Genomic DNA, 13,485 nt, shown 5'->3' with positions numbered 1-13,485 from the left:
TAGCTAATGTAGAGCCCAATTATGTCCTAAAAATACATGTGCAAGTATCTACATAGTTTTAATTGTGTAGTAACAGATATAAATGTGAAACATTAACATCAAAACAGCGTCCATGGGCTCTTCTGAAGTGCCTTGTGCCACTGATAATAAAGATCTATAATTATCATAAATCATGAAATTCATCAAAATTATAAATATCTTACTGAATATAGATCAGAGCCAGGCAACAAATACAATTCCTGTATCCTCCTTACATAAGTGAACCGTGGAAAAAAAAAATTTTTTGATCATAACACTTTTTTTCCAGAATATTTAATTAGTTCTAATTATATTTTACATTATGTACCTCTATGATTGATTTTAGTAGAAATTTTAAGATGTTCCTTATAATTTGCTATAATAATAACACATTAGCTTCTATTGTCATTTCTTTTAGGCTGTTTACTATTGTTATTTATAAACATATCTACCATAAAAAGACATTGTTTAACTATTAAAAAAAAAGGACAAGCCACAGGATTTTTCTTTATTATTATTTTCTAACTCCAAAATACTACTCATGTAAGGTAGTAGGAAGATTCATAGGTTTTAGAAATGTATGAAAACTTTGACCAGAGAGCAGTTTTCTCTTTTAAAACAAAACAAACAAATATAAAAAGAGCAATACATTGGCTTTATTTCTTATAAAGGCAATATAGTTTAATCTTTATTACTTGGGATTTGATATAGAGGAAATGTTTGGAAAAGAGTAGATTCCTAATCAAGGTACATTCAAAATGCTCTTATAGCACTTTAAGAACATTTATATTTACCAATCATAATATTATATATTAAATTCTATACTTTTTGAAGTACCCACACTGTATGAATCCAAACAATGATTAATTTCAAAATAATGTCACATAGAAAAAAAATCAGATGTACAAAAACAATAACAACAACAATTGGTAAGAAGATTAAACTACTGAGAAGAAATGTCAGGTTCTGGCTCTGACCCGCTAGGAGCTTTGGGCAACCTACTTGTCGCCTTTTAGCTTAAGGTTCCTCATCTATGACATTAATAGTTTAATTCTATGAGTTTTAAGATCAAGTCTTCAAATTTTTTCAAATATTTTCAATTTCTACTTTGTGCATACAGCATTATTTTTTGCATATAGTATTAATTTTATCTTTTTATCAAAGAGCTACCAAGATAATGAAAAATAATATTGGCATTTTATATTTAATATTTCTTGTTCATTTTAGAAAAACATCCCCATGTGTACCTGAAAACCTTCCTAAACTGGTCAGAACATTTCTCCTCCAGTCCATGAAAGGAAAGTTTAAAGTCTTGATTATAGATATAGTATTCTACACTAGGTTACAAGAATATATTTTCACAAATTGAAGCCTTAAATTCTTAAGGCTTAATAATATCCTGGTGTGTGTGTGTGTGTGTGTGTGTGTGTGTGTGTGTGTGTGTTCCATAGTGTTTCCATATATTGGCTATTTTAAATAATAGTACAATGAAGGTGGGAATGCAGGTTTCATTTCAAAGTATTGATTTAATTCTCTTTGAGTATCTGCCAATAAAAAGGAGTTCTAGATCATATTGTAGTCCTATTTTTAATTTTAACCTCTATGATGCTTCCCATAATCCCCATAACAGTCTTTATTCCCACCAAGAGTATACAAGCGCTTTTCCTTCTCTATACCCTCGTCAAGTATTATTGGTGACCTTTCTGACAATAGCATCCTAATAGATGTGAAATGATATCTCATTGTGATTTTGATCTCATTTCTCTGATAGTTTGTTTAGCGATAATTAGTGATGTTTAGCTTCTTTTCATCTGTTTGTTGGTCATTTATACGTTTTTGGGGGGAGGAAATGTCCACTCAGATTTTTTTCTCCTTTTAAAATTGGGTCACTTACGGGTTTTTGCTATTGAGATGTATGAATCTCTGATGTATTTTGGATATTAACCCATTGTCAAATACATGGTTCAAAAATATTGTCTTCCAATCCCTAGGCTAGCATCAGACAGTTTTTAAGCCTGATGTATCTTCAATTCAAGAGAAGTATTATCTCCAGAACTACACAACCCAATCTCCAGCCCTACACAGCAAAAGTTCTCATTAGTAATAAATATCCTTCTGCTGGACCTTTGTATAAATCTCAAATTCTTCTAAGACTAATAAAAATAGAAAAGTAGTATTAATCAGGCACCCTAAAACTACAACAAATAATTAAGTTAGATACTCCATATTTTTTACTTATTTATTCAATTTTTATTCTACCAATATTTGGTCACTAAAAAATTTTTAAAAAGACATGATTACTATTCTCCATTTGTCTGTTGACTGAAGTCACACAAAAACAAGTAGAGGAATAAATAACATAATTATAGTTGTGGTAGGCAGAATAATGGCTTCCAAAGGTGTCTACAGAGCAACCTCAAGAAACTGTGAATATGTTTTTAAATGGAAAAGGTGAATTAAGACAACAGGTAAAATAAAAGTTGCTAATCTACTGACATTGAGTTGAGGAAATTAGTCTGGAGTATCCACATGGGTCCAATACAATCACAAGAGTCCTTAAATATTGAAGAGGGAGACAGAAAAGTCAGAGTTAGATGCAAAGTGAGAAAGACTCAAATGGCCATTGCTGGCTTTGAAGATGGTGAAGAGGGAAGCCAAGAGCCAAGGAAAAGGAATACTGCCTGGAGAAGCAGGAAAAAGAAGGGAAATAGGTTATTTTCTAGAGCCTCCGGAAGAGAATATAGCCAGGCTGTCTCCTTGATTTTAGTACACTAAACATTTCAGACACGGTGTAAAAGAACTATAACATAATACACATTCATGTTGCTTTATGCAACTAATTTTGGAATAATTTGCTACAGGAGTGATAGATAATCACAGTAGTAATGAGCATTGAAGACATTTTTCCTCATAATGAGATAGAATGTGCTGGGAGTAAGGTGGTGAACTACTGTTCACATCATGGTTCGGGCAGGACGGCTAGCTAGGTAATGCAGCATATTTTCAGTTTTAATGATTTCAGGAAGCTGGTATACATTCCTGCAGTTCACATACCCCCATAGTGGGTTCTTTTTACACTGTATATTAAAGCCTATCAGATTTTTCGGTAAACAACAACTATGATTTCCTCTTTCTTCCCCCAAATAATAAACTTTCTAAAAAACTTTGAAAATAAAGTTAATAAACTTAAGGACATGCTTACAAAAGGTGGCATTATTCTCACTTCATTAAGTATCCATTTTATTTATAAGATGCATTATGTTTTTAAAAATCTGCACTTAGAAAATATTTCAGTATGTTTTGAGTATGAAATGTACATAATCATGAAGACATTATAGATAATTGTCAATCAAACCAGTCAATTTTAGGCAGGTAAACAAAAATGCTAGTATCTTATCTAAAGTCTTAACAACAAACACATTCTATTTAAAATAGGACATGATAGTATTTTAACAATGTATGAAGTTGTATGGGAAGGGTCTTTGAAAGAAAGGGTATAGTTCAGGAGACTCTTCATCCCTCTCTGTTGCTTTCCTCTTACACAAAGATCTAATTTCTTTTTCTTTTTTTTAATATTTTTTTAGTTGTCCATGAACCTTTATTTTAATTATTTATATGTGGTGCTGAGAATCTAACCCAGTGCCTCACATATGCCAGGCAAGTGCGTTACCGCTGAGCCCCAGCCCCAGTCCCAGCCCCTAATTTCTTTTTCAATATCAGCCTGTTTCTCAATTGCAACTCAATTTTTGAATCTTATTCTAATGATCTATTGGCATGCTGGGGAACGAGAAAAAGGAATGCAAGTTGAATTTTCTTTGCTTTGAGTCAGTGGTGAGTACACCCAAAGCACATTTCACACCAAATTGCATCAGTTGTTTTCTACCTTTGTAATATGGTAAAAGATACTATAATGGCAACAGAATACCAGACTACAGTTAAGCATCATGAGTTTCTGTAGTCATAAGACTTCTGAAGACCTTAGGGAAATTTTTCTATATTTCTTGGAGTCTAAGTTCTTTATATTTAATGGAAAATTTAGTCCAAATAATTTCTAAACTCTAAAACACCTATTTCTATGCCATTTAAAGGCCACAATAATACTGGGTCTTGCTTAAAAAGTTGAACCTAACAGAAATACTCACCTTTGAGACTTACTATACCACCAACTTTGTCAGAAGAGATCAAAACTACCTGGAATTTGGAGGAGGAATGGGCCACAGAGGCATACACTGAGCTGGGTATAGTAGTAAATGATATTCCAGAGTCATATCTCCTCAATATTTCACCAAGTTTTACTCATTTTATTTAGTTTTACACTGTTCTTACATTTAAAAAATTTAAAAGTGCTACAGTCCATTTGAAAGAATCACCGGAGAGTATAATGGTATAGGGAAATGTAAATCTTAAGACTTCCTTCCAAAACACAGATTATAAGAACCTTATTGGTGAGACAGCATTATTTGTAGGACACTGTCTGGAGGGACATTTTCTTCAGGCTCAGTGACCCCAGGAGAACACTACACTTATTCAGAGATAGCTATGATATTTCTAAATTGGTTTTGTTTCAAGAAATAAAAATATTTTACCCCTGGTACTGGGGATTGAACCCAGGGAGTTTTACCACTGAGCTACACCCCTAGCTATTTTATTCTTTAATTTTGGGACAGGGTCTCACTAAAATCTGAGGCTGTCCTTGAATTTGTGCTCTTCCTGCCTCAATCTCCTGAATTGTTAAGATTAAAGGGGTGCTCCACAGTGCCCAGTGAGAAGAATAAACATTTTTACAAGTGAAAACCTTTATATATATCAACTTGTAACAGGCCACTGTGAATTTAAAAACAAGCCGTCACCACAATGAAGTCAGTCCATTGTCTGGTTTTAAAATACCATTCTAAGATCAAAGGATTTTATTTGGGGTTTTCATGTTGATAAAATGGTTTCTTTCCCATATATTTTTTTTTCCCAGAAGAGACCACCATAGATGGGTCTGAATATAAGTATGAGCATTTTTAAAAAAGAATAGATCAAAAAGTAGAAATAAATCCAGGAGCTATTTTGAACAGATAAAGGTACACTTCCCATTGCAAGTATTGGCATCATTTGCAGCTGATCAGTTAACAATAGCTGGAGGATATACCATTATAACCAAATGCCAATTTAAACTAATTTTGTTTGATATCGCTCAGCTACCTTCTTTAATTACATTTACCAAAATTCTTAAAAAATTGAAACTGTGCATCTACATAAAGTTTAATTCTGTTGTCTTTTTATCTCTAGGTTTGGGTTCTGAGAAAAACAAACTTAATACAAACCACAATAATCTTTCTCCTAATGCTTATAATACTGGAAAATTGGTCCTTGTATTACTTAAAATTGCAAGTATCTCCTTAAACTTTCCCTTTTATTTTCTTAGTAATAATAACATTGCTGGCTTTTCCTGACTGAAGTTTAACAGAACATTGACATATCCAAGCAAAGATGCCTTGAGATAATTTCCTGTAAGGTATCCTAGGGACATCATTTCTTAACAATTAAGATCCAACCAGGAGCTCATTAAGGCCATCATAAAAGAGAATAATTCTTTCAGTGGAAGAAAAAACAGGTAATCACTCTTCTATTGAAAACTTGAGATAAATAATTGATATCTATGTTTAGATATCAATTATTTATCTCAAGTTTTCAATAGAAGAATTCCAATCTCAAGATTGGAATTTTCCAATCTTTTGATAAATTAATTATCAAACAATAGGAGCTTTCCCACGTTATAAGACTAAAAGCAAGGAATAATGAACAACACTGATTACATCATCATTGTTGTTGTCATCTTCTTCTTCTTCTTCTTCTTCTTCTTATTATTATTATTATTATTGGAAAGGCATGACTTGGAAAACTGAAGCTATAATCCTGGCAGTTACTAAATTCAAGAGTTTATTGTGTGTGTGTGAGGGGTGAAAGTTGCATTTACTGTGATCAGAAACACTGACAAATTGATTATTATCATTTGATGCATTAAAAATTAAGGCACTTCTTATTGTTAAGGCATATTTTTTAAATAAAAATATAAAATGTTTTCATGAACACAAAAACTTGTACTTGGGCTGGGGTTTCAGTTCAGTGGTAGACTGCTTTTCGCAAGCGTGAGGCCCTGGTTTCTATCATAAGCACCGCATAAATAAATAAATAAAAATAAAGATACTGTGTCCATCTACAACTAAAAAATATTTTTAAAAAAACTTGTACTTTTTTTTTTTCTTAGAAGTTAAAAACTGAACAGCAACCCATTGGGAAAAAGACTCTAGTTTCACTGTACCTTTGATCTAAAGCCTACCACGGGAATATGAGCCTAGAACATTTTCCTAGCAGCCAAGCCAAATTCATATAATAGAGCAGCCTGTTTTCCTTCAGAATCCCTGACAATTTTATACTTTGTTTCTCTTTAGGTTTGAACTAAAGGGAGTGCTTTTTTTCTGATGAAGTTATTTTCTTTAATTTTTCTTCATTTTGTTTTCTCCCTATCAAAGGCTCACGCATGAGTCTTATAGATGAAATTCTTATTTGTGAGGATAAATGGAAGTTTTTCTAGAGCTATTCCATAAATATCTTAAGAAAATCGCTAGTGGTCCTTAAGAAACATTTATTAAAAATAAAGAACAAAATAGGGAGATTAGATGGTGCTTTCTGCTGTAAAGTTGTTATCTATTTTTAAGTCAATGAAATATTCAGATTGCTGAAAACTATGGAGCGTGTACCATATGATAGTTTCAATTGAACAGATATTCTGGAGAGAAAAGTTTACTTTTCTTAAAAGGGTTGAAAGGGCTTTGGGAAAATAGATAAGAAGCCACTCTTTGACAATCCCTCCTGTATGGGCCAGTATTCTTCTCTAACCTGGGATTTTTACATGACAGAAGTATAATGGGAAGATAGGGACAGTTCAGAATATAATCATGTTCAATTATATCACTTCATAACTGGGAGACAGGGCAAGAAAACTAAACCTCTGTAAACCTCTGTCAGTAAATAACAAGGGGAGTTACATCTACCTGGATGGTGAAAAACATGGCCTTAGCATTCCTTAAACTCCTATAAACATAATGGTTTTTTTCCCAATTGTTGGCCTCTGATCTCCCTTTTTTCCTGGAGCATTTGTTTTAGAAAATTTTCAATTGCAAATTTTCTCTGCTCCTCAAAATTTAATTTTCTTCTCAATTTAGGAGGCATCCTTTTGGTATAGTTCTCAAGAGAGTGTTGTGTGCATGTAACAACATTTCACAATGAAACCCACTATTATATATAACTGCCATGCACCAATAAAAACATTTTTTTTAAAGAGAGAGTGAGAGAATTTTAATATTTATTTTTTTTAGTTATCGGCGGACACAACATCTTTGTTTTGTATGTGGTGCTGAGGATCGAACCCGGGCCGCACGCATGCCAGGCGAGCGCGCTACCGCCTGAGCCACATCCCCAGCCCCCAATAAAAACATTTTTAGTAATAAAAGAGAGTGTCTCTATCTCCAGTCTCTCTGGAAGGATAGGAGACTCACTTCTCTAAGAACCAATTAATAGCCACATTGAATGACCTTCCATTCTAACATACTTCCTGTCAGCTCACCAGGCATTAAAAACTCACCTGCCTTTAATTTCAACAGAATTTAATTTAGTTCTTTTTATTGAAATAGTCTGAAACCCAATTGCAGTAGCAGTAATTTTGAATAAAGTCTCCCTTGCCTGTTTAAACTGACAGGGGCATTTTTTCTTTGATAAGTGTTCTCATAAATATAAATAAGGTAGCATGAATGAAATGTCCAACTTTATATATAGTGATTTCTTGGTAAATAATACTTTTTCTACATTCCCTTCTGTTTCAAATTATGGAATTCTTCTGTAAATATAGATCCTGATAATTTTAAATGCCTCTTTTCAAAGATCAAGTACTATGGTATTATATGGTTTTTCTTTTGAGAAAATAAAATAAAAGATATTTGCTTTTGTTTGTTGTTTTATTTTGATTTTTTGTTTTGTTATCTTTTATGGAGAAGCAGAATCAAGGAACATAACAACAAGTTCTAATATCCACTGAGTTGCCTTGAATGGTTTGCATATTAATGCCAATATCAATGATGAGCCTTTGACAGTTGTATCCTGGCCAGAGAACTCATAATATCTTCAGACCAAATGTATTGTGATCAACAAAAATTCCAAGCAGAGAATGGAAATATTATGCCCCAAAAACCAAATGGCAAATTTCCTCTTTAGAAAGTGACAAAATTACAAAGCAAGAATATCTTAATGTTACCACATCAGGAGGCCTGGAGATAACATGCTCAGTAAAAATCAAATGGAAAATCTTAAGGTACATTTTATGTTAAATGTTTTCTGGAAGTTAACCCAAGAAACCCTTCCAAGTTGCTCTCTGAATGCAAAAGAATACAATAAAAATCACTGTCATTTCCATTTTTGTAAATATAAAAATGGTCTCTACCCTTTTTATTCATTACTAGGATCACTTGTAAGGTCATTTGAAGCTATTTTCACACCCATTTTAATTAGAGTGCATGTCTCTGAACTCTGCTACATGACTGTGAAAGGAAAATAATGAAAGAAACAATGTGAATTTCTAAAAAAAAAATAGCTTTTTAGAAAAGATGGGTTTTCTCTTATGAAATAAACAGTTAAAGACCTAAGGAGATCTTCTCTGTTAGAATATTTGATTTGGGGGTTTGGTGGGTTACAGTATATTATAATTATGTTTTCTCTATATACAAGAATGAACAAATAAGTAAGAATAATTGCCACAGGGTATGAGAAGACTATAGATTGTTTACAGTTGTGGCTATCTTTAGTATTTATTATAGAATTTGAATACTTTTAATGATCACCATGTTCTCATTATCTTATATTCCTGAAAGTCCAATAATAATCTTTCTTGCCTTAGTCAAACAGTATTAAAAACAAAAGAATAAAGAAAATTTAAAGTTTGCTAAACTAGTGTGGAAAATATAAGGTGATTATAAATAAAAACAATTTAGTAGAAAATGTAATTTGGAAGAGGCTATCATATTTTTGGAAAAGTGAAAAGTGACTTTTACTACCTTAAAATAAAAATGAAAAATATAAACAGATACTTAAAGTTTGTTTAAAGCACATGTGGATTATGCCAGGAAATATGTTTATTAAAGCTAATCAACATGATTTAAAATAATTAGAATTTAGAAAAATCATGAAAAAATATAAAATTTTTACCAAAGTAAGAATATTAATATTTAATATGTTAACATAACTACACACACCATCAACAAATCTGAATAGAAGCTGTTAATGAATTGTTTTCACACAGTTGCACTAAAATGTAAATAATAAGCAGTTTAGAATTAAAGCATATTGATACATAAACAATATTCTTGAAATGCAGAAAATTCAACTTTTGCTCTTAATAACAGTTCAATATTAAATGTTACTTTCCTGTTTTTGAATCAGCTATTGAATCTTTGAATTATAAAATCTTTTACAAGTAGAACTTAGAAATCATGTATTCCCCACTTTGAATTGACCTTCAATTGATCTCTAGCTCAAGAATTCGGCACTTAATAAAACACCATTTTTAACCACCACATAAATTTTAAAATAAATATTTCTTAAATCATTCTTATTTATTATACATATCATAAAATAAGTTATAAATAGTCTTCATAAGTACTGATTTTATGCTACTTCAATTAGGATAAAAGTATATCATATGTACCATTCTCTGCATAGTATTAATGAATCCCAATCCTGCTCATATACTAGAATCTTCTAGGTAATTTTAAGCCTACTGATGGATGAGGCCATGGAAGGAGATTTTAATATAATTGATGCAGGATGAGCCTTAGGGTTTACAGTCTCTTGGGTAATTCTGATGTTTAGACAGGATTCAGATCCACATTGGTATGTATGGGAAAGGAAAGAAATAAGGATCATAAGATTTGAAATATTCTTGAGTACAGTGGTACACTGATGTCTCTACTATAAAATGCTAGGAATTTTTAGAACTTATAGTCTCAAATTGGCTCATCTCTCCATCTGGAAACTAAAGTTATGTTCTCTTTGATGCAATTAGCATCACACTTTTATAGAAACTCCATGTCCCTCAGATTTGCAGATTTCCCTGGGCCAGGAAAGGAGGGAAAAGAAAAGCTTCAATGGAGTCATTTTCCACATTCATAGAAGCATGCCCCACCTCCATCACTGCCCCTTTCTAAGACCCAAGATTGGACAGGAATTCAGTTTCCCACAGCACTGTCTGCTTAGGATCTACAAAGGTCCTTACCCTTCTCCACCACCTTCAAGTGTTTTTGATTTCCATATCCCTTCCTTAAGAAACTGCTTCTCTATGGGGTTTAGAAAGGCATCTAAAAGCCAGTAATATCTGGAAAGAAAGTTGTGGTTTTTTTTTTTTTTTATTAGCCTCTTGTGTTTAAACTTTGACAGTGGGGAAAAAAATAAACAATTTTGTTTGATTTTAAGTTCAGCTGCATCATCAATAGCTAATCCATTTTAGAAAAATCCCTAAAATACCTTAAGGTAGTACATGCTGCCAAATCCAATTCTATCTCCCTGTTCTTTAAAGGATTAGTGCATATCAAGTAATCAGGAGCTATTTATATTGACCTTCGGCTACAAAAAAATCCAGAATAGCTTCCTTCATTTCATGTAATGGGAAATTTATGACTACTAACCTTTATAACTCTAAGCTAAGTAAATGTCACAATTTTAAACTATTAATAAGAAAACTCTTAGGCAGGGAACTACCACCAAAAAATAGTCTTTTCAAATCACACTGCAATCTCCTCCAACATTGTAAAGAAAAGTGAATTAAATAAAAGCAATAGAATATGCTAGAAAAACAGGAAAGGGTAATCAAGAAAGCACTTTACATCTGATTGTTCCTTCTATGAATTTAGTCTATATATATTTATAAAATTTATATAATATATATATAATAATTTATATAATTACATATGTGATGATTTATATAAGAGAGAGAGCCCGAGAGTGAGCTGGCTGCTGCATCCTTGTGATTTCCTCAAATAGCAGAAAGAATTTTCTATATTTCATACACATGATCTAGATAGGCACTGTACAGAAAATTAAACATGAGACTTAAAAAATAAAATTGATGTAAATGCTGAATATAACCATTCAAAAACTGTTAGAATTTTCTTAAAGAGAAGAAAACTAATAATTTTGTGCATGTTTATATGTTTATTCCAGTAAGTAGACAGGTTTGGCATAGTTTAACAGGATCCCTTTGATACAATTCCTATTGTAAATTGTATTTATTTTTTCTATTTTTATCTTTGAATCAGATAGGGAGATCCATGCCAATAGGAAGTACTGATTCATGTCCCATCCACATCACAAGAGATTTGAATAGTTTAGGATAACTACACTATTATCTTGAATGGGTCTTAAGTGAGGGCAATATAATGAATAAATATACATGTAACTGAAAGCTTCATTATTATGAGAACATTTATACATCAGACCTGTCTCTCTGAAATCTTTTTTATTAGCTAAATTCATAGCTGGGAGGAAAAATCAGCTTTTTCTACACACAAAATCAGTCAAAGTATGGTGAATCTTCAAAATTTTAAAAGAGAACAAAGATGTAGCTAAACCTTCATATATTAATTAAATGACATAACCTTCATTTTAATCCACTGAACTTGGGTCACCTATTAAGTACAAAATTTTAATTGCTGTATTTTTTATTCATTTATTTAAATTTTCAGTTGACAAACTTTTTTATTTGTTCTTTTTAAATATATATGACTGTAGAATATATGTTGACATATTATATATACATGGAGTATGACTTATTCTAATTAGATCATGCTCCTGTAGTTGTACATGATATAAAGATTCACTGAGGTGTATTCACATATGAACATAGGGAAGTTATGTCTGACTCATTCTACTGTCTTTAACTCACATCCCCCCACCTCAGTCTCCTTGAGATGCTTGGGATTATAAGCATGTGCCACCACATCCAGATATAAATAAAAATGTATTTTGGAATATGTATATATTGAATAAAGGCTAAATGGAACTACTTAGCATTTCTATTACCTCACATACTTATCATATTTTGTGGTGACAGTTTATTTCATAATTTCAGTTATTTCTTCTTTTACTGAGTGCTTTTTGCATGTGTGTCTGCACTTTGCATTATTAACTCAAGTTTTCTTGCTTATTTCATCTGTGCCAAGATTCTGATACATTAATATGTAGCAATCTGTCTCTTATAAAGAATTGCATTCTCTATGTTAACACAAATACATTTTAATCAACTGAGAAAACACATTTCTGTGCATAAATATGCACAAGTTTATTTAAACTGCAAGGAGTTCTACTTACAACCTATAAATTGAAGGAATTTAATTTGATAGTTATGTCCTTTTAAGTCTAATATTCTGGGCTATAATTATCTTTAATAATACTGATAAGTTAGAAAAAACACATCTTTTTAAAAAGTAAATTTCTTTAATTACTTGTTGGTTATTTTTTCCAATGTATTTAGATTTTGTGTGTGTGTGTGTGAATCCATGTACTTATATTGTGCTCTCATCATCACTGTGATTATTTTTAAGGTAGGAAAGGATTCAGACACATGGTGGAAATGCACAGAGCAAGATTTAAAACATCATAACATAATTTCTGGATGGAGCCCTATGTCCAAGACAAGGTGGAACAATCTAAAATGAGAAAGGCAATACTGAGATGTCAGTAAGTAGACATTTGGACGGAACAATCTTATCGGAATTGAACTCTCTAGACTGGGATGCTGTAAAACAAGGTTTGGAAGGAATTTTGTTAAAACTGCCAAGAGCAGAGCTGAGAATTTTAAACAAGAAATAATCCTAAACTGTTACATCTCTGGATTCTGATTAAATAGTTAAAGGAAAATTTCTCTATTAGAAAACAGCAAATGAAGCAGAGGATACTCAACCAAAACGTCAAGTGACCAGGCAGGTGTCAAATGCAACCATCAGCAGTGCCGGACAGAAGCCTGTCAGAGGAGTCTCATTGGGATGTCATGAAGGAAGGCTTGGCAAACATAAAATTGCTTGCATAAATGGAATGACAGGTTTGGAAAGCTACATGCAACTGAAATGTGAATCCAGGATGATCAGAAAATTTACTGGGAAGTCATAAGAAAGGATTGTTTTTAATATAAATTCACTGTTAAAACAACAGATAGTAAGTCCATTTAAAAACAGAAATCTCTGAAAATACAGAATTCCATTACTGTATTTTAAATATTACATAAAATATAGTCATTATCTGATGTAACTATGAGGTTTTTAAAAAGAAGGTAAAACAAATTTGAGTACTCTGTTTTTATCACAAAGGATAGCTTTGAATAAGTAGAAAATATTAGGACCAGATGACAGTTTAGACTATTGTTATAGATATCATTGC

The sequence above is a fragment of the Callospermophilus lateralis genome, chromosome 5 (assembly GCF_048772815.1).
Source record: "Callospermophilus lateralis isolate mCalLat2 chromosome 5, mCalLat2.hap1, whole genome shotgun sequence".
NCBI classification, from domain to species: Eukaryota; Metazoa; Chordata; class Mammalia; order Rodentia; family Sciuridae; genus Callospermophilus; species Callospermophilus lateralis.
This window is presented reverse-complemented; position numbering follows the sequence as displayed.